A 20,926-nucleotide genomic window follows, 5' to 3' on the forward strand; every position below is an offset into this window, starting at 1 on the left:
TTAAATGTGCCATCTAAGAATTACTTTATTTTACAGATAACTAGTACAGGTAAGTATAAAGACGCTGTGACAGGTTATGTAGAAAAATACAAACGAATCTAGTCCTATGGTAAGCGACTAAGTAATGCGATTTGGGACACCTAAGATCACAATTCACATTTTAATGTAGATAATACAGCATGAGCTGAAAAATTGCATGGAGAAATTATGAATGAATTCGTTGATAATTCGCCATGCATTTCTGCTCATGAGCTCACTGTTCCTGTAATTTAATTTTTGTTTAGCAACCAGAAAAGATTCCTGCGTAAAATCATAGAATAATACTGTTACGGCATACGAGAATCCCCACCCTTGTACAGCTTCATACGGCACTACAAATTGATTAGGTACTAGCCAAGTATTTACTATTTATCCCCCGGGAGGGATTAGCGTGATTGCAATAATTAATATCTGCGGAGTGGGTTACCCGGGTTGCACATTAGTTGGATGTTCCACCGTACCGGGGCTTAGTGCGCGTTAAGTTCATAGTCCAGGGAAAGAGTATGCTATGCTTATAATTTATAAATAAAATGCGCATTGAATCTGTACAGTGTACGGCTAAAAAATAAGTACTTACATAGTGACTGTGTAGTCTGTACTAGGTTTTAATGGTTGATTTCGTCACTACTTTAAAAAAATCTTGATCCAAAAAGACAAAACGAGATTAACCTAACATTGCACTCAACCGGTGGAGAAGATAAGATTTTTTCAAAGTAGGCGATTTGGGATTCAAAAACCGATATACATTTATTTTTAATTAATTTACTTGAAAACATGTTTCGATGACCTTACATATACTCGTACACCCAGTAATTATGTCGGGAATGTAAGCGTTTGCAGTCAGGATAGTAGAGAGACCAGGGTGGCTAGCCGAATGGCACAATCGCTCACGAAACGCTCACGAAACGAAGCGCTAGTAGATATCTATCTCTATCGCGCTTGCGTATTGGCGCGACAGAGCCAGCGGCGTATCGCTTTCGTTTGGCGTCGGAGAAATGCCATTCGGCTACGGGGCCTGAAGTTTCGAGCAAAGTTAAATACGTAAATCGAAAAGACAGCCTGAAGTAGCCTATTAATCTTTAAGGAATATAAAAACACATTGTTGAAACATACAATCCTGTGTAAGATGTGTTACAATATTTATTTATTTAATTTAATTTATTTCTTATTTAAAGCAATGCTATTGAGCTCATGAGTCGTGGCTAATGCCAGGATAACGCAAGGAGGATGATGATTTAAAAGCAATGCTATTGATAGCTTGTAGTATTTAGTGGATGTATAGCCTAATCTTCGCAGTAACAAATACGCAGCTGCGAGGCTAACGATGTACACATTTGTAGCCAGTAATGGCTGTAGCTTTTAACCCGCCGGAGGCCGGGAAAGCGAACGGATATTAGTATTACTGCAATGGGAAATTCAATTACAATATGAATGTACTGTAACGAATTGTTTATGATAAATGTATAAATAAATCTTTTAAGGCCTGGCTTTTTTTACAGATAAATATTTAAAATGTTTAAAGAAGCGATATACTCGTAATAGGCTAGTATCCCATACTGAAAATAATAGTACATTTCGATACAAGTGCGAAAAAAAGGAAGTTTGAAACGAGTGGCGATAAATTAAAATACGACCGAAGGGAGTGTTTTAAATCGACACGAGTTACGAATTTCCTTTTCGCACGTGAATCGAACGACGTTTTTCAGTACAGATGGACCTCCGAAGTTTCGACCTGACATATAATGAACCACTTCTCGCACTAGTGCGTAAAAAAAACACCATCTGTACTGAATAATAGTACATTACGATACAAGTGCGTAAAAAAGGAAATTCGGAACTCGTGTCGATTTAAAACACTCCCTTCGGTCGTGTTTTAATCTATCGCCACTCGTTTCGAACTTCCTTTATTACGCACTTGTATCGTAATGTACTATTATAATAAACTGTGCACGAAATAAAGCACCACATAAGCAGAAGAAAAATAATGGACAGTGGTTATGTTTAAACATAATTTCTATTTAATAAGTCAAAGAGAAAGTTATAAAGTAAATGAATTGACCGTGACGTCACTCTCAGTATTTCATAGTAATTCCATATTAGCAAATCATTTTGACAGTTCTTAAAAAGAAGCTGATTTGACTAGTAGGAAACTAGCCTATTCAGACAGAGGTCGAACATGATGAGCTAATAAAATTTCCTTATAACGACATATAATATTTACCTAACGAAAATAGCTAACCCTTTCCGAGCTCTGCTAATGAGACAGGAAATAGAACACATTATCCTCTCTAGGTGCCTTATCTTATCTTATATCTGTGGGGGCCTTTTCGGATACAATTCGACCCATTGAGATCTTTTGTGCAATTACCCCCTACGATCCTAAGATCATTCAGCTATTCAGGAGCTTTTCGACCATAAATGTTTTTGATGATGAGGCTCATGGGTAGATCTTTGATGAGTCTGAAGTCCTTTGGTTCCAGGTGTACCCAACCTGCTCCAAAATTTTTCATTATTTTTCCTAAGTAACTTTCATTTTCCGATTTCAAGTACGCCGTTTTGCATTTTTAACTCAATATGACAAAGGGAGTTTTCCTTTCGTTTTAGTATTTTTAGCTTACTTCAGACGGTTACTAAAACATGGCAATTGTAAAATACAGTAAGAATAAATCAATTGAAAGCCCAACTATTATAAATTAAATCAATCACGACATAATTTTTTACTGCGCCATTGAGATTTTCCAAACTTATTTTTGGTAGGTAAAAAATGTGGAGTCGGAAGTCCCTCTTGTTTATACAGCGTGTGTCTAAAGCGCTCGATAACTCAACGGTTCAATAAACTATACACAAATAAGCACAATGATTAATAAAACAATTCTAGGAACAGTTCCCAACGCATGAAGAGACTATCGCCTCCATCTGTCAATGATATCAAAGATCACTACTTTGTATCTTACTAATCCAAGGTTTTAGTAATTATGTACCAGCGGTTGTTCCATACAAGCCGATTCCCACCGGAATGCTGTTACTAATAAAGTACGCTGTGTGGGAGGTAGGTTGCTTTTGCTCCTGTTCCTAGACGAAGAACCCGCCACTGGGAGAAACGGCCCTACCCAACATAATTATAACGTAAGCCGGTTTTTGGCACAACCATAGTAATGAGTGGCATCATGACCGACGAAATGTATGAAACAGGCAATTTTTTTTTCGATTTCAGCATTGGTCCCATAATAAACCTTGTTAACCGCCTTCCAAATCTCAAGGGAAGGGGTTATTTTTTTATTTTTTTTTAAATGTTTGTTCCTCGATATCTCCGTCGTTACTGGACCGATTTTGAAATTTTTTTTTTGATTGAATGTATATGTATACAGATTGGTCCCATTTTTCTCAGAACCCAGTTCTGGTGGTGGGATCCTGGAGAAATCGAGGGAACTCCTCAAATCTGAAAGGCATACATATGGTGATTTTTGTGTTTTTAAAGGCACAGCATGCATTTAGGTACGGAACAGTGACATTTGGTGCAGTGGAACTCCTGATGATGGTCAGAATGGAACTCCTCAAATCTGAACGGCACATTTATAGTGACTTTGGTATTTTTATAAGAACAGCATGCACTTACGTACAGAACAGTGACATTGGGTGCAGTGGAACTGCTGATGATGGTTAGAACGGAACTCCTCAAATCTGAACGGCACACTTATAGTGACTTTGGTATTTTTATAAGAACAGCATGCACTTACGTCCAGAACAGTGACGTTTGGTGCAGTGGAACTGCTGATGAAGAGTGAGCCGCCCCAGGTTAGAGTTCCGTTCTGATAATCATTCTCATCTGTAAGTACTTCAGAATCATCCAAATTTCAAAATTGGTTCAGAAATGACGGAGATATCGAATAACAAACATTAAAAAATATACAGACGAATTGATAACATAATCCAACATTTGAAAGTATTTATCACCAGAATCCCAAAGGAAGGCGGTTTTTTTTTCTTAAAAATTATTCATTATAACATCAAAAGTCAGAAAGTCACTATGCAAAGTTTGAATTTGAACGGTCGTTTTTATTTCACCGTGTACAATAAAATCTAGGGCATGTGACTAGTGGTTACGAAGTCGAAGAAAAATAACAAGGCACCACAGTCAGACGTGTCTTTAATAAATAATAAATAAATAAATAAATATTATACTCGTAGGACATTCTTACACAGATTGACTGAGGCCCACGGTAAGCTCAAGAAGGCTTGTGTTGTGGGTACTCAGACAACGATATAATATATAAATACTTATATACATAGAAAACATCCATGACTCAGGAACAAATATCTGTGCTCATCACACAAATAAATGCCCTTACCGGGATTCGAACCCGGGACCGCGGCGCAGCAGGCAGGGTCACTACCGACTGCGCCAGACCGGTCGTCTTTGAAAGCCCTTTTTCTGGTTGGCCCAACACCTCGACTCGTTCAGCCAATTAGAACACAGAACGTGTACCGTTGACAAAAACTAATACCGTCAACTGCGTACGCGCACTTAAGCTGTCAACACACGATCTGCTGCTATGTATCTAATGAAAATCGGTTCGGTAACGTATGGAGATTCTTAGAAATTTATTTAAATATATGTCACCGGAGATGTAAACAACACAAAACTACCCGATATTAATTTATATAAATGTTCGGGGTAGACAAATAAATATAATCTACCCGCTTTTAGTTAATGTTTATTTCCCACCATGTTTATTTTAAAGGTAAAAATAATGTTAATTAATCGCGTTCGACCTGTATGTGACTTTAAATATATGTTTAATGATTTCTTATCAAGTGCTAAAATATAAAGTTTCATGGTTTTATCTTTTAAAATTAAGAAATCCCATACAAACTTTCAACCTCTTTTTCAACCCCTTCATCCCTTTTTTTCGAAATAAAAAGTAGCCTATGTTTTGTCTCAGGGTCTAAAGATTATCTGTTCCAAATTTCATCAAAATCGGCTGCGTGGTTTAAGCGGGAAAGCGTAACAGACAGACAGACAGACAGACAGACAGACAGACAGACAGACAGAGTTACTTTCGCATTTATAATATTACTAGCTTTTACCCGCGGCTTCGCCCGCGTAATAAAAGTATTCATTAAGATTTTCATTTGGATCCGTAGGGACCGTAGGTTTCTCTGTAGGTATATTTATCTGCGATTATTTCGATTGCACATAATACTTTTGCTTGCAATGATTGTAGAAATATTACACATCGACCACAGCGTAGGTAATTCTATATACGCTGGGGAAACCTTTATAAACATCCTACATAGCCCGTATTTCGACACTATGATCGGTGGGTAAAAAGTATTTTTTTCTATTATCCCTTACAATTTTTTACATTTTGCTTATACTTATCGCAAACGTAATCTTCAAGCAAGCAAACAACGATCGTCTTAGAGCACATTGATTGTAAGAGACCGCCGACCGATTATCCGTATCCCGCTAACGATACCCATATTATCCGTATCCGTATCCGTATCCGTATCGCTATCGCTATCGCTATCGCTATCGCTATCGCTATCCCTATCGCTATCCCTATAGCTATCCCTATCGCTATCCCTATCGCTATCCCTATCGCTATCCCTATCGCTATCCCTATCGCTATCCCTATCGCTATCCCTATCCCTATCCCTATCCCTTATCAAGATGTTTAATGATATAACTATATAATGGTTTTTCGGCGGTTCCGGGGCAACCTGCCAAATCCCACACCGGGGCAAATGAGGCAACGGAGCCACGCTGTGACGTCATCGCCCAAATCAATTGTTTAATTTTATTATTAATTTTGTTTTCTTCATTTTCTGTGTTTTTTGTTATCTAAGTTTCGTGACGCATTGGTTTTACTGTAATGTCATGCAAACATGTTTTTACTAAATAAATACTAATACTAAATTATATAACACTTTAAGTTCTCGCGCTTTGTACACATATTTAAAGCCACACACAGGCCGAACGCGACCAACCAACACCATTTTTACCTTTTTTCCCAAGGTTTCGGCAGGGTTAAGAATTTCACCACCCCCTTTCTTCCCGTGGGTGTCGTAGAAGGCGACTATGGGATATGGGTTAAATTGTGGCGTAGGCGAGAGGCTGGCAACCTGTCACTGCAATGTCACAGTTTCGTTTTCTTTCAACCCCTTATTTGCCAAGAGTGGCACTGAAACTTAGTTTCATGTGTTCTGCCTACCCCTATATGGGATACAGGCGTGATTGTATGTATGTATGTATGTATGTGTTTCGGCCAGGTTGCACTGGCCGTGGTCGCGGAAGACTGACGTCCCAGCAAAATGTCACCGGAGATGTAAACAACACAAAACTACCCGATATTAATTTATATAAATGTTCGGGGTAGACAAATAAATATAATCTACCCGCTTTTAGTTAATGTTTATTTCCCACCATGTTTATTTTAAAGGTAAAAATAATGCTAATTAATCGCGCTCGACCCGTATGTGACTTTAAATATATGTTTAATGATTTCTTATCAAGTGCTAAAATATAAAGTTTCATGGTTTTATCATTTAAAATTAAGAAATCCCATACAAACTTTCAACCTCTTTTTCAACCCCTTCATCCCTTTTTTTCTAAATAAAAAGTAGCCTATGTTCTGTCTCAGGGTCTAAAGATTGTCTGTTCCAAATTTCATCAAAATCGGTTGCGTGGTTTAAGCGGGAAAGCGTAACAGACAGACAGACAGACAGACAGACAGACAGACAGACAGACAGACAGACAGACAGACAGAGTTACTTTCGCATTTATAATATTATATATAGTATATATAGTAAATATAGTAATATAGTATATAGTATATAGTATAGTATAGTATAGTATGGAGTATGGATAGTATGGATGGATAGTATATATAGTATATAGTATAGTATATAGGGTTTCCGAACGGTCGCCGAGCTGTCAAGTTGACTCTGTGACCAGCTGATTTCAAATATTGAAATTTAATTATATTTTTAGCTTTAAAGAGGACTTCTACTCATTGTTAGTTAATTTAAGTAGTAAAGTATTATCAGTGATACAGTTTTGGTGAAATTGACAACGTTACACCGAGTATTTATTGGACTTTGAGGCAGGACTACCCAACTGTCAACGAGTGATCGCAGCCGTTGGAATCTGCGTTTGAAACGGGGAGAGTATTCCGTTTTATTTATCATTTATTTCTACACTCAAACAAAGCTCATTGCTGCGGCCGTGAGCAACGTCAAACAAACAACATTGGCACCGTGCAGTTTCCCTTTGCTTGACGAACTAGTGGAAGCACAAGACGAGACAAGACACATTCGCCACAGACACTGCCGACTACTGACACACTGCACACTATTCATTCCTACAGCTCTCATCTCTGTCGTCATCTTGGCAAATCTTTCAATCTCTGTTGAGATAAGTACTCATCCTTTTTTATTACATCTTTCAGAAAGCCAGACGAGTGACAATGGACACCAATATTGCGACCGAAACTCGCAAGGCAACGGCACGACAACTAGAGATGCAGCTAAAAACAACAGCACAGGACCTACAAGAGTCGAGGGCCTTGTCGAAGCAGTTGTTGGAGGAAAGGGAGGAAAGCGAAGTGGAGCTCCAGAAAGTAATCAACAAAAACTCAGAATTGAAAAGGGAGCTGGCGGACAATGATGTGCAGCTGACTGATGCCCGCGGAGAAGTGGACCGTTTGCAAGGCACAATAGACACCTTCAACCAGTGCGCTTCGACACATGAAGTGGCCTTGGCCCGCATCACACAGTTAGAAGAAGAACTGGGTGCGGCTAATGAGGAACTTAATTTGTTTAGGAAAGAGCGGGAGCACTATGATGCTTCGCAGTTACAGAATGTGTACCAAGAGTTGGTAAGCGGTGAAACACAATTGAGTAGGGACTCCAAACACATAGTATTCTTTAATAGTAGTAATAAGTTAAAAAAGTACATTAAGATTAATAGGTATATTAGGAGAACCCAAAAGCTGATCAAAGGCCAGGCATGTATTAAAAAATATAGTAAATTAAAACATACATTAACAGTTATGAAAAATAGGGTTCAAGACTGTCATTCAGAGCTGGAAGTCAAGGAATCAAATTTTCTGAAATTAAATGCCGACATTAACAGGCTGAAAGATGAGCTTTTGGCAGTATCCACCATGTATGAGACTACTAAAAAACAAGTTGAGGAGCACATACAGGCTTTTAATAAATTGCTGCTAGAAAATAGAGATTTGGAGGAGCGGTGTAAGGCATTATTAAATGGAAAACATTGTAATTGTGGCCAAATGCCACCAGCAAAGATTATTCAAGCCGATGTGGCCCACGACACAACTAGGCATGCGGCAGTAGTTAAACAGCCCCCTAGAGCAGTCAGTAAGACTGTTGTTTTTTCAGATCAGATTGGGTTAGGAATGGGCCCATTATTAAGCTACCAGTTAGAGCAACAAGCGACAAATTACTGTTATCAAAACATTACTTTGTCTCATTTATGTGACCTTATTTCAAATAAGGGATGTTATGATAGCAGTACTACATTAGTAATTTTATTAGGAAATAGTCTTAATGTAGATAAGCTTAGCATAGATAAATTGATGTCCACACTAAATGTTATTGAAAAATCTGGTGTGGGGAAAATTATATTATGTGCACTACCTTATGCAGAAAATGTATCATATGACTATAATTGTAAGATAGCTTACTATAATTCTTTAATGTACCATGCCATAGCTGTTAATAAAAAGTACCATTTCTTTGACTTAAATAAATTCATTGAGCGCTTCATGCTAGCTCCACGGAAGGTATTTTTGCCAAAGAAATTATTTGTATATTTAGTGGAGTTATTGGCCTTCAATATTGAGCCAAATAGATGTAATAGTGTTATATATAAGTCTCAGTCAGCTGACAAAGCCAAGGACCCCATGCCTCATTTAAACTAGATTGTAAGACAGCGGAAAAACACCTGAATATGAACGTTGTTCACCAGAATATTCAGGGTTTTTCCAGCAAAGAATTAGAAGTAGGATTATTTTTAGATAGTAATAATGTTGAAGTTATGTGTATTACTGAACATTGGTTGAAACAAGAACAGTTGATATTTGATTATGTTAATTTTAAATTAGCTAGTTTTTTTGCCAGAAAATCTGCTGCTCATGGTGGCTCCCTTATTATTGTTAAAAATTGTATGAAGTGTAAAGAGCGCAAAGATGTTGTAAAATATTCCATAGAAAGAACTATAGAAATTTCATGTGTTGAATTAGACAGATATATTATTGTATGTGTTTATAGACCACCATCAGCTGACTTCAGCATATTTGAATCTACAATGGAAAATGTTCTGAATTTAGTATGCAAGGGCCAAAAACATGTTATTGTATGTGGAGATTTTAATGTTAACTTGCTCGAGTCATCTAGTAATACTGTTAAAATGTTCTGTTTGTTTAAATCATTTAATTTATTTAATTTATTTCTTGAACCTACCCGGGTAGGTGTGACTAGTGCAACATGCCTAGATAATATTTTTTGTAACTGTGAATGTATAGATAAGAAATTATTTAACTGTTTTCATTCCGATCACAGCGGCCAAAGGGCAGCTTTCTTAAACGTTATTCATGATACTCCACAAACAATAACATATAGACCCATTACTGGATCTCGCTTGGAATCATTCAAAAATGAAATTCTACATAGTTTGTCTATAATACCATTTTCGCATTATGACTGTAATCATTTGTATCAAGATGTTTTCAATGTAATTCTTAATCAATTTAATAACAATTTCAAAGTGAAATCTATTAGTGGGTCAAAAGTTAAAACAAAGTTTAGTGAATGGGCTACTGTAGGTATTCACAAAAGTAGAAAAAGACTTTATGAACTTTATGGTGAGAGAGAGCTGAACAAGAATTCAGAATTCCTGGACTATGTAAGAAACTACTCAAGAATCTTCAAGAAAGTGTGTTTAACTGCCAAGAAAAACTTTATTAGTTCTAAATTGAAAGTGTCGGACAACAAAGTGAAAACAACTTGGAGTATTATAAATAAAGAAGCTGGTAAATGTAAATCACGCGATTGTCAAGTCAACATTGTATCAGATAATCAACAAATAGTGTCGAACAGCGATGTTGCCTCGGCATTCGAAGATTATTTCTCAAATATAGCCGTTAACACCACAAAATGTTTACATTCTTCTGCGGCTCAAGCCCATTCATTACTTTGTGCTAATGTTAAGAAATGTAATAATTCATTTGAATTTAGTCAAGTAGACTCTGTAAATATTGTTAAAACATTCAAGTCACTCAATTTAAAGAAAACGGAAGACTTATGGGGAACATCAGTTAAAGTAATTAGTCATGTCATAGATATAATAGCACCTTACTTGGCCGTAATATATAATATTTCAATTTCACAAGGCACCTTTCCAGATCTTATGAAATGTAGCAAAGTCATACCGCTTTTTAAATCGGGTGATTCGAGTGATATAACCAATTTCCGTCCCATATCAATACTTCCTGTACTAAGTAAAGTCTTTGAGAAGCTAATGTTAAATGATCTACTGGGACACTTCAACAGACATAGATTACTTACAAGCAAACAGTTCGGTTTCACAAGGGGCCGTTCCACGACCGATGCTGCCTCGGTACTCATTAAACATATATATAATTTTTGGGAAAATTCTTGTGATGCAATTGGCATATTTTGTGATCTTTCAAAAGCCTTTGATTGTGTGGATCATGGAACGCTCATTTTGAAATTAGAACACTATGGTTTGTCTATAAATGCCCTAAACTTTATGTCTTCTTACCTTAGCAATAGAACACAAACAGTAGTTGTTAACAAAACTCGCTCTAGCGGGACTGTAGTCCAATTAGGAGTGCCACAAGGCTCAATTTTAGGTCCATTCCTGTTTTTGGTTTATATAAATGATTTGCCATGTATAGTGAAAAACTTTTGTGAAATAGTACTTTTTGCTGATGATACATCACTGCTTTTTAATGTTGACCGAAAATCTACGGATTACAATGTAATTAATAGCACGTTAGCTGATGTACTGCAGTGGTTTACTGTCAACAATTTACTTCTTAATTCTAAGAAAACCAAATGTATTCGATTTTCTCTGCCGAATGTTAAACCAATCGATACAAAAATACTTTTGAATGATGAATGCTTAGAGATGGTAGATACAACACTGTTTCTTGGTTTAACATTGGACAAAAATCTACAATGGAGTCCTCATATAAAGAAACTAGCAAGCAAATTAAGTTCAGCCGCATACGCCGTTAGGAGAATCAGGCAACTGACTAATGTTGAGACAGCTCGCCTAGTGTATCATAGTTATTTTCACAGTGTAATGTCATACGGTATTCTGGTTTGGGGCAAAGCAGCTGACATACAGACTATCTTTGTATTACAAAAGAGAGCCATTCGTTCTATTTACAACTTAGGAACACGTGAATCAGTAAGAGAACTCTTCAAAGAAATTAATATCTTAACTGTAGCTTCCCAATACATTTATGATAGTATAATTTATGTTGTTAAGAATTTAGACTGTTTCACTAAGAATTCTGATATCCATAATTATAACACTAGAAACAAAAATAAGCTTGCCATAAAGAAGTTTCGTGTCCGTAAAGTACAGAAGTCATTTGTTGGGCAATGCATTCATTTTTATAATAAGTTACCTGACACTGCTTTGAGATTACCCCTCCCAGCTCTTAAGAACTACTTAAAAAAATCATTGATGTTAAAGGCTTATTACAGAGTCGAGGACTATTTGACAGACAAACATGCATGGCCCGAACCAGAAACTACAAAAAACGAATAGCAATTAAAATAATTGTATTATGTATAGAGGACACAGTTCAGATAAGAAAGCACATCAAATATTTTATATTTTATGTTGTGTAGGTAAATTACATATTTAATGATATTGAGATTCATATTATCTTTTTCTTCTATGACAATTTGATATGTTTTCTCTGAAGAAGAACGACGTATTATTAAGCAATAATATAATTTATTGAAATTGATTTCCATAGAGTACCTAGTCTGTTCATATTCTTTGATGAATACTTTTGCATGTTAAATTGTATGTTGTTATTTAATGCATGTTAATTATAAGATGTAATGTTTTGAAAAGAAGTTGCCCGCCGAGTTTCTTGCCGGTCCCATAGTGGATACCCCCTCCCAACTGAGGGGGACTGAAATCTTCTCGAGGCTGAGGCGTAGGGTTAGAGCCGGCGTAGCTTTATTTGACGTTCATATGCGCATTGTAATATGCCTACTTGAAAAATAAATATTTCATTTTTCATTTTCATTTCATTTATAATAGTATATAGTATAAGTATATATAGTATATATAGTATATAGTATATAGTATAGTATAATATAGTATGGATGGATGGATACGTATATCGGAATTCAGTCATAACTTATTTTAAAATGCTTATTTTTAAAGTAAAGGGAGTCGAGTTGTAATATATCGTATAATTAAACAATATACATGTTCACATAGTGATACTAAAAAGTTACGTGATTCTAAAAACATACTAAGTACTGCATATATTTATATTATTTCGCACAAGACTTTTATTGAGCATTTTTAACGATGACACTTAGGTACAGTCCACCAATTGGAACCATAGGTCACTCCCGTGTCACAACAACCATGTCAAAATGACAAGCAGTAAGAGATTTCTTACAATCTGATTTATAACGTTACCACAGAATATATAATAGTACACGTTACTATGACATAGTTCTACAGTGGCCTAGGGTTCCAATTGGTTGACTGTACCTATTCCTTTTCCTAACAATGAAAATATGTCTTATGTAGTACGCTTTGCATATTGAGCTGCGAAATTGAATGGAGAAATTATGAATGAAATTAATTGATTAATTCGCCATGCACTGTTTCAGCCCACTGTACCTATATTATATCAAAACGTGTCCATACCATATTTTAGAATCATAACAAAACACATGGCGCTAGACGAAAATATAAGATCTTTTGTTCTGTTTCTTTTCAATTAGACTAAATATTTGTTTTAGTCTAATATAAACGCAGACGTTGTATGATGAGCTCTGGTTTATGATAAATTATCTGTTGGCCGCGGTTCAGGTGAAAATAACTCTTTAGAAGTTAATATTCTGTGAAAGAAAGATACCAGACGTAAAAGAGGTGTTTTCTAGCTAAAACTATTGTGTATGGTTTATTGGTTATAAATTGTTTACGTCGTAGAAAGTTTCGTCCATAACCTAAGCACAAAATTAAAATTTTGAAAAAACCCCCAACCGCGACATAGTCGACCGATTTTCATGAAACATGGCTAAGAACACTCCCGACTAACACAGCTTTTAAACAAAAAAAAAAAAAAAAACAAAATCGAAAGCGGTTCATCGTTCGGGAGCTACGATGCCACAGACAGACACACACACAGACAGACAAACAGACAGACTGACAGACAAACAGACAGACAGACAGACTCGTCAAACTTATACACCCCGTCGCTTTTTGCGTCCGGGGTTAAAAACTGGTTGGCTAGTTGGTTAAATGCCAAATCATATTAGTTAAATGGTGTGTGTCTATGAATGAAATATAATCGTAAATTGCTATTTGTTACTAACATATAGGGCAATTATTTCTAGTTTAGGTGGGTATAAGTACCTATTTATATTGAAAAGTTTTGTTGATGATAGGTATCCCAACTCAAATTGAAATGGCAAATACTTATAATTTTTTTTGTCACAATGGGTATAGAAAGATAGAAAGATAGACTCTTTATTGGCACACCTCAGCAAAAGATACAAAAAAAAAAATACAGTGGAGACAAAACAAATGCTTATAAATAGAGGCAGACAACAGGCGGTCTTATCGCCAAAGAGCGATCTCTACCAGACAACCTTTGGGTAGCGGAAATAAAAAACATAATCAAAAAAGTAGGTGCTTCGAAATAAAAAATCATAATTATTCTAATATAATATATGTATATATATTAATAATAAATGTCATATAATTTTTCATTTTGATACATAGGCCTACAATATAAACATATTTCAATGTAAGTGTACCCAAAAAGAGTGAGCAGAGCAAATGAAACTGAAGTTTCAATTCCACACAGCAATTAAGAGCTTGATAGAAACGAAATTGTGATATTGCACCACACTTGAACCTATATCTCACTGCCCAAAGTCGACTTCTACAACGCCCACGAGAGGAAAGGGGGAGGTGAAATTCTTAATCTTAGGGTAATCACCGGGGAACCTAATGTGAAATAAAATCTGTTTGTACTACACATACAAGTAATACAGCTTTTGTATATTAATATATATGTATATATTGGCGTATTTATTAAATAATTGTATATGTATGTATCTGTGACCATGTATATACAAAATTTGCATTTCATTGTTGGTACGTTTTTAAATTTATTTGTCATTCATCGTTAATTCACTTCTACTAATTTCCTCAAAGGTTGCCTGGAAAAGATCACATTAGGGGATAAGTCCGCCTACATTGTATATTACTGACTCTGTAACGGTGTCTCGTTTGTTTCCTATGTACAATAAATACATACGTACAACTCGTCACTTCTCAGTCTGATTGTCTGCTTCAAGTTCTTTGCCGCACTTTCTTGAATGCGCCTTTATACGGGCACGTGCGTCCGGCAAAGTACCGGAGCAAGCCGACACGCACGTACCTAACTTTAGGACGGTACGACAATGGCGAGTTGCGAGCGAGTTACAAGCGAGGCGAGGTAAAGCCCCACTTTTACGGTCCGATTCATCGCTTCGATCGATCGGACATTTCATTTCATTTATTTCATTCACAAGCAATATAAATCGCATTTGAAATTATTACACTTATCCATACTAATATTATACCTCTAAATGGGAAAGTGTGTCTGTTTGTTTGTCCGTCTTTCACGGCAAAACGGAGCGACAAATTGACGTGATTTTTTAAGTGGAGATAGTTGTAGGGATGGAGAGTGATATAGGCTACTTTTTGTCTCTTTCTAACGCAAGCGAAGCCGCGGGAAAACGCTAGTATACATATAAATAAAACATACTAATTAGCATTAATTAAAACAAATAATACAAACATATTTTACCAAACTAAAGAGTTGTCAATAACAAACGACTCTATAAAAAAAATATTTTAAAAATAATAATAGTTGATTGCTATAACTAAATACGAAAAGCGTCATTATGGGACCGCCTATAACTATAACCGACACTACGACTACGACAACTACGAGTACAACTACTCCGCCTGTTGTTACTACGCCGAAGACAACGGATTCGAACGTTAGTGCAGTTGGCGTCAAAGTGCCGCCATTTTGGCCAGAGGAACCAGCTTTGTGGTTTGCCCAGTTAGAAGGCCAGTTTGTTTTGGCGAATATTGTGTCCGACACGACCAAGTTTTACCACGTAGTGAGCAACCTCGAACACAAATATGCCGCGGAAGTCAAGGACATAATTACCAAACCGCCGACAACGGAAAAGTACGAGAAGTTGAAATCTGAGCTAGTTTACCGTCTGTCCGTGTCCAAGGACAAGCGAATCGAAGAGTTGGTGTCTCAAGCTGAACTGGGAAACCGCAAACCCTCGCAGTTTTTACGTCATCTTCGCGACCTGGCCGGTGCCGACTTGTCAGACGATTTTCTGCGCAGCATATGGGCTAAACGTTTGCCGCCGCACGTGCAGACCGTCATTGCTACGATGTCGGATGCCGGTTTGGACAAGATTGCTGCGCTGGCCGACCGAGTGAACGATATTGTGATACACACGCCGCACGTCGCGGAGGCTTCGGGATCAGCTGTTCCGGTTCTCGCGCCGTCGTCTATACCTAGTACGATGGAGGAACGTCTCAACCGCCGTATAGATGACCTCGTGCAGCAGGTAGCCGCCTTGGCGACTGGCAATTTCCGTGGGCGCGCTACATCGCGTTCGCAATCCGGAGGCAGAGGTCGTCGCAGCTCTCGCTCAAGAAGTCGCGCGGGGAAAGATGGCAGATGCTGGTACCATGACAGGTTTGGACCCCGGGCGACCAAATGTCGCGCGCCGTGCAATTGGACCGAGGGAAATGGCAGTGGCGGTCACTAATGGCGACTAGTGACTGCCCAGTTACTACAGGTCGTCTTTTTATCATGGATAAAAATACTAAATTGACATTTTTAGTAGATAGTGGTTCCGATCTATGTGTATTTCCTTTTACGTCTGTAAATCCGCAATTACGCAGGAAAGATAAATATCAATTGTTTGCCGCAAATGGTACTCCTATACCTACTTATGGCACTATTAGTTTGACACTTGATTTCGGTTTACGCCGTGCATTTCACTGGCGTTTTGTTTTGGCTGAGGTGACGAAACCAATTATAGGTGTAGACTTTTTAGGCTATTATAACCTGTTAATAGACGTAAGGCATAAAAGACTGATAGATTATTGTACTATGTTAACTGCTCAGGCCTACTCAGCCTCTTCTTGTACTGTGGCCAGTGTTAAGTCGATTTCAGGTATAACAGCGTACCACGCGTTACTGCAGCAGTTTCCCGAAATCACGAGGCCGGCGGGTGAACCGACAGAGCGAGCAGTGAAGCACAATACGGTTCACTACATCCGTACCACTCCTGGCCCACCAGTGTACTGTCGCCCTAGACGGTTGGATGCAGAAAGGCTCAAAGTAGCCAAGCAGGAGTTCGAAGATATGGTGCGAACAGGTATAGTACGTCGCTCCGATAGCCCTTGGTCGTCGCCCCTTCACATGGTTCCGAAAAAGAACAACGGCTGGCGACCTTGTGGCGACTATCGCGCATTAAACGCGCGCACCATACCTGACAGGTATCCCGTTAGGCATCTTGCCGATTTCTCGCACAACTTACAGGGCTGTAAAATTTTTAGCACGTTGGATTTGGTTCGTGCCTACAATCAAATTCCAGTTTTTAAAGATGACATTGCTAAAACAGCAATCACGACGCCCTTTGGGTTGTTTGAGTTCGCGTTTATGGGGTTCGGATTACGCAATTCTGCTCAGACATTCCAGCGATTCATCGACGAGATCCTCGGTGACCTGGAATTCTGTTTCCCATATTTAGACGACATTCTCGTGGCCTCTTCTTGCGCCGCTGAGCACGAGAAACACCTTAAGCAGGTATTTGAGCGACTACGCGAGCACGGCGTTCTAATAAACACCGCAAAGTGCGTATTCGGGGAGCCTGAGGTTAAATTCCTCGGCCATCGTATCTCCAGCACAGGTACGTCACCTTTACCTGAGAAGGTGAAAGCTGTCATGGACTTTCCCCGTCCCACCAACATCAAATCACTCCGTCGTTTCTTGGGCATGCTGAATTTTTATCGACGCTTTATACCACACGCAGCCCAGAAACAGGCGCCGCTAAATGGTTTGTTGGTTGGTCATCACTGCAAGAGCTCTGCTAAGATCGAGTGGAACGCTGACCTCAATGCATCTTTCGAGGCTTGCAAAGCGAGTCTAGGTGAGGCTACTCTTCTTGTCCATCCACGTCCGAATGCGGTTCTGGCTCTGGTCAGTGACGCCTCGGACATAGCGATCGGTGGTGTGGTGCAACAGCTGGTAGGTAATACGTGGGAACCATTAGGCTTCTTCTCACGTAAACTGAACCCGGCCCAGCGCAAGTACAGCCCGTACGACCGCGAGTTACTCGCAATTTACGAGTCTGTCAAGTACTTTCGGCACATGTTGGAGCTGAAGCCGTTCAGAATTTACACAGACCACAAGCCTATCGTGTACGCTTTCAGCAAGCCCTTGGACAAGTGCTCACCTCGCCAGTTTCGTTACCTGGATTTTGTCGCACAGTTTTCCACCGACATCCGTCACATAGCAGGTGAGGAGAACGTAGTCGCGGACGCACTCTCTCGTCCTGTCGATGCAATCAGCAGCAAAGTCATTGACTACAACGCGTTAGCCGCTGCTCAGGAACGCGATGCAGAGTTCCAGCAGTTGCTAAAGACCGGATCGTCGTTGCAGCTTAAAAGGTTAGTCGTTCCTGGTCAGTCTGGTGACGCTGCAGTCTACTGTGACACGTCTGGACCAATGGCTCGTCCGTACCTGACTCCAGAGTTCCGTCGACAAGCGTTCGATACCATACATGGACTGAGTCATCCCAGCGCCAGGGCTACGACGAAGCTTGTTACGGAGCGATATGTTTGGCCTGGGGTAAATAAAGATTGTCACACTTGGTCTAGAGCATGTCAACACTGCCAGCGATGTAAAGTGTCAAGGCACGTACGCTCACCTGTAATGTCATTCGCGACTGAAACAGAGCGTTTTGCACACGTCCACATTGACCTGGTAGGTCCACTACCGTATTCACAGGGTTTCCAGTATTGCCTGACAGCAGTGGACCGTTTTACAAGATGGCCGGAAGTGATACCAGTTTCCGACATTAAGGCAGAAACTGTCACTCAAGCGTTCTTCTCCGGGTGGGTATCGCGATTCGGATGCCCCAGGCGTATAACAACTGACCGGGGAAGGCAGTTCATTTCTGAGACTTTTAATAGTTTAGCGAAGTCCATCGGAGCTGAACACATTCAGACGACTGCCTACCATCCGGCAGCAAATGGCATGGCGGAGCGTTTCCACAGACAGATGAAGGCTGCCATTAAATGCCATACGAGCGAGGATTGGGTTGAAGTCCTGCCTCTGGTTCTGTTAGGAATCAGAACGGCATGGAAAGAGGACTTGGCCGCTTCCACCGCGGAATACGTGTACGGTCAGCAACTACGCTTGCCAGGTGATTTCTTTGAATCCTCTGGTCAAGATACACCAGCTGATTACACTGACTTCCTCACTCGTTTGCAGCTTATCATGCGCAAATTACAGCCTTCGCCAGTGGCCCGCCATGGATCACACAAAGTGTTCGTACATAAGGATTTAAATACGTCAACGCATGTATTCCTTCGCAACGATGCCGTACGAAAGCCCCTGCAACCAACGTACACTGGGCCTTACCAGGTGGTTGAAAGAGGAGACAAGTTTTTCAAGATCCTTATCAAAGGTAAGCCTAACAATGTCTCTATTGATCGGTTGAAGCCTGCTTTCATGTTAGACGAACCTGATAGTCCAACTCCTGATCAGCAGCTCGCAGCGCCACACGTGCCACCACCACAACCAGTCACACGCGTGCCGCAACCACTCATTTGTTATCGACCTAAAGGTCTCCGAAGGGGCTGATGTGGATGTCAAAGTTATTAAAACAATAATAAATTAGTGATAATAAAATATTCTGACATGTTTTGACAAGTCTTACTTAGTTACATAAAATGGTTCTAATTAATTACTAATAGGTTGGCAAAATTCTTCCACTGAGTAACTAGAAGCACTTGTTTAGCAAAAATCCTTAAGCGCAGATATCGTGAACGATAGGTCGCATCGAAAGCGCCAGCCACACGAGGCGATCGATCGTTTGCGATATAACGCGAGCGGTGACGGCGATACGACGGTGGGTTTTTCTTTATAACCGAATGTATAAATAGGAGCATTTACTAGTCCGAGTCTGTGATGGGCGCGTTTGTGTTGTGTGAATCGCGTTTCCGTATAAAAATATGTAAGGTACAGCGGGGCAATTTTGACTGGGCGGCAAATGCAAGTCATTCATTTTTAGCCCCCGACGCAAAAACGACGGGGTGTTATAAGTTTGACGTGTCTGTCTGTCTGTTTGTCTGTCTGTCTGTGTAACTGTCTGTGGCATTTAGTTTTTTTTGTTTGAAAGCTGAGTTAGTCGGGAGTGGTCTTAGCCATGTTTTATGAAAATCGGTCCACTATTTGGCGGTCGAGGGTTTTTTCAAAATTTAATTTTTTTGTTAGATTATTTTCCATGTTTTACAATTGTCCACTGGTTATATATGGCACGCGTATTAAGTGGATACCTACATGTGGAACTCAACTTAATAGTGTAATAATCAGAGGGCGGAATTGCTCATGGCAAAAATCAAACGTCAATAGAGTTGGAACGTTAAATTTTATCGACATTTTCAGCTATCGATAAAAACAGTCACCTTTTAAATTTCTGCCTTTATTTGACCTCTGATTAGCTATTCGACCATTTGATTTTGACCTCTTTGACTAGATTAAAAGTAAATTGTATAACATTTGAATACCATTTTTGTCACTAGTCCTCTTGCAAAAACGTTTGAAAAAAAAATGGTTAATCTAAAACGAAAAACAGTCAACAAATGGATAAAGAAGTATCCTCGTCTTACTTACGACGAAAACAACTCAATATATGTACTGATAATTTCAGTTCAATCGATAGTCGATAAAATTTAACGTTCCAACTCGATTGACGTTTGATTTTTGCCATGAGCAATTCCGCCCTCTGGTAATAATGGAAAAAATGGATCAGTTACAATTGCCCCCCAGTTGAGAGTTCTGTTGTCACGGTGTACCTTACCGCTATAGCGGCTAGTGCGGAGTAGTTGATGTTTCTCTCTCTCTCTCTCTCTCTCTCTCTCTCTCTCTCTCTCTCTCTCTCTCCTCAGCATGATTATTCCCATCTAATTGTGGGGTCTGCTTTTCCTGTCCTTTCTCTACTGAAACGTCGCAGGCTAGATGATGCGTATCAACTACTTATCTAATTTTGCCTATAAGTGAAGTATTAATTTATGTCTTACTAGCTTTTGCCCGCGGCTTCGCACGCGTTAGAAAGAGACAAAAAGTAGCTTATGTCACCATCCCTTCAATCTTCACTTCAAAAATCACGTCAATTCATCACTCCGTTTTGCCGTGAAAGACGGACAAACAGACACTCACACTTTCCCATTTATAATATTAGTATGGATTACATATGTTTTTAAATACCTACCCAGAACTCAAATAAATCATAGATAATCCCCCAATTGTTT

At 39.0% G+C, this 20,926-nt stretch overlaps 1 protein-coding gene across 1 annotated transcript in view; it reads right to left on the reverse strand.

The window, feature by feature from the left end:
* The window catches only part of LOC125231852 (netrin-B-like), a 326,574-nt gene that overhangs the window by 17,125 nt on the left and 288,523 nt on the right, over positions 1–20,926 (reverse strand).

This window comes from Leguminivora glycinivorella, chromosome 12 (genome assembly GCF_023078275.1).
Source record: "Leguminivora glycinivorella isolate SPB_JAAS2020 chromosome 12, LegGlyc_1.1, whole genome shotgun sequence".
NCBI classification, from domain to species: Eukaryota; Metazoa; Arthropoda; class Insecta; order Lepidoptera; family Tortricidae; genus Leguminivora; species Leguminivora glycinivorella.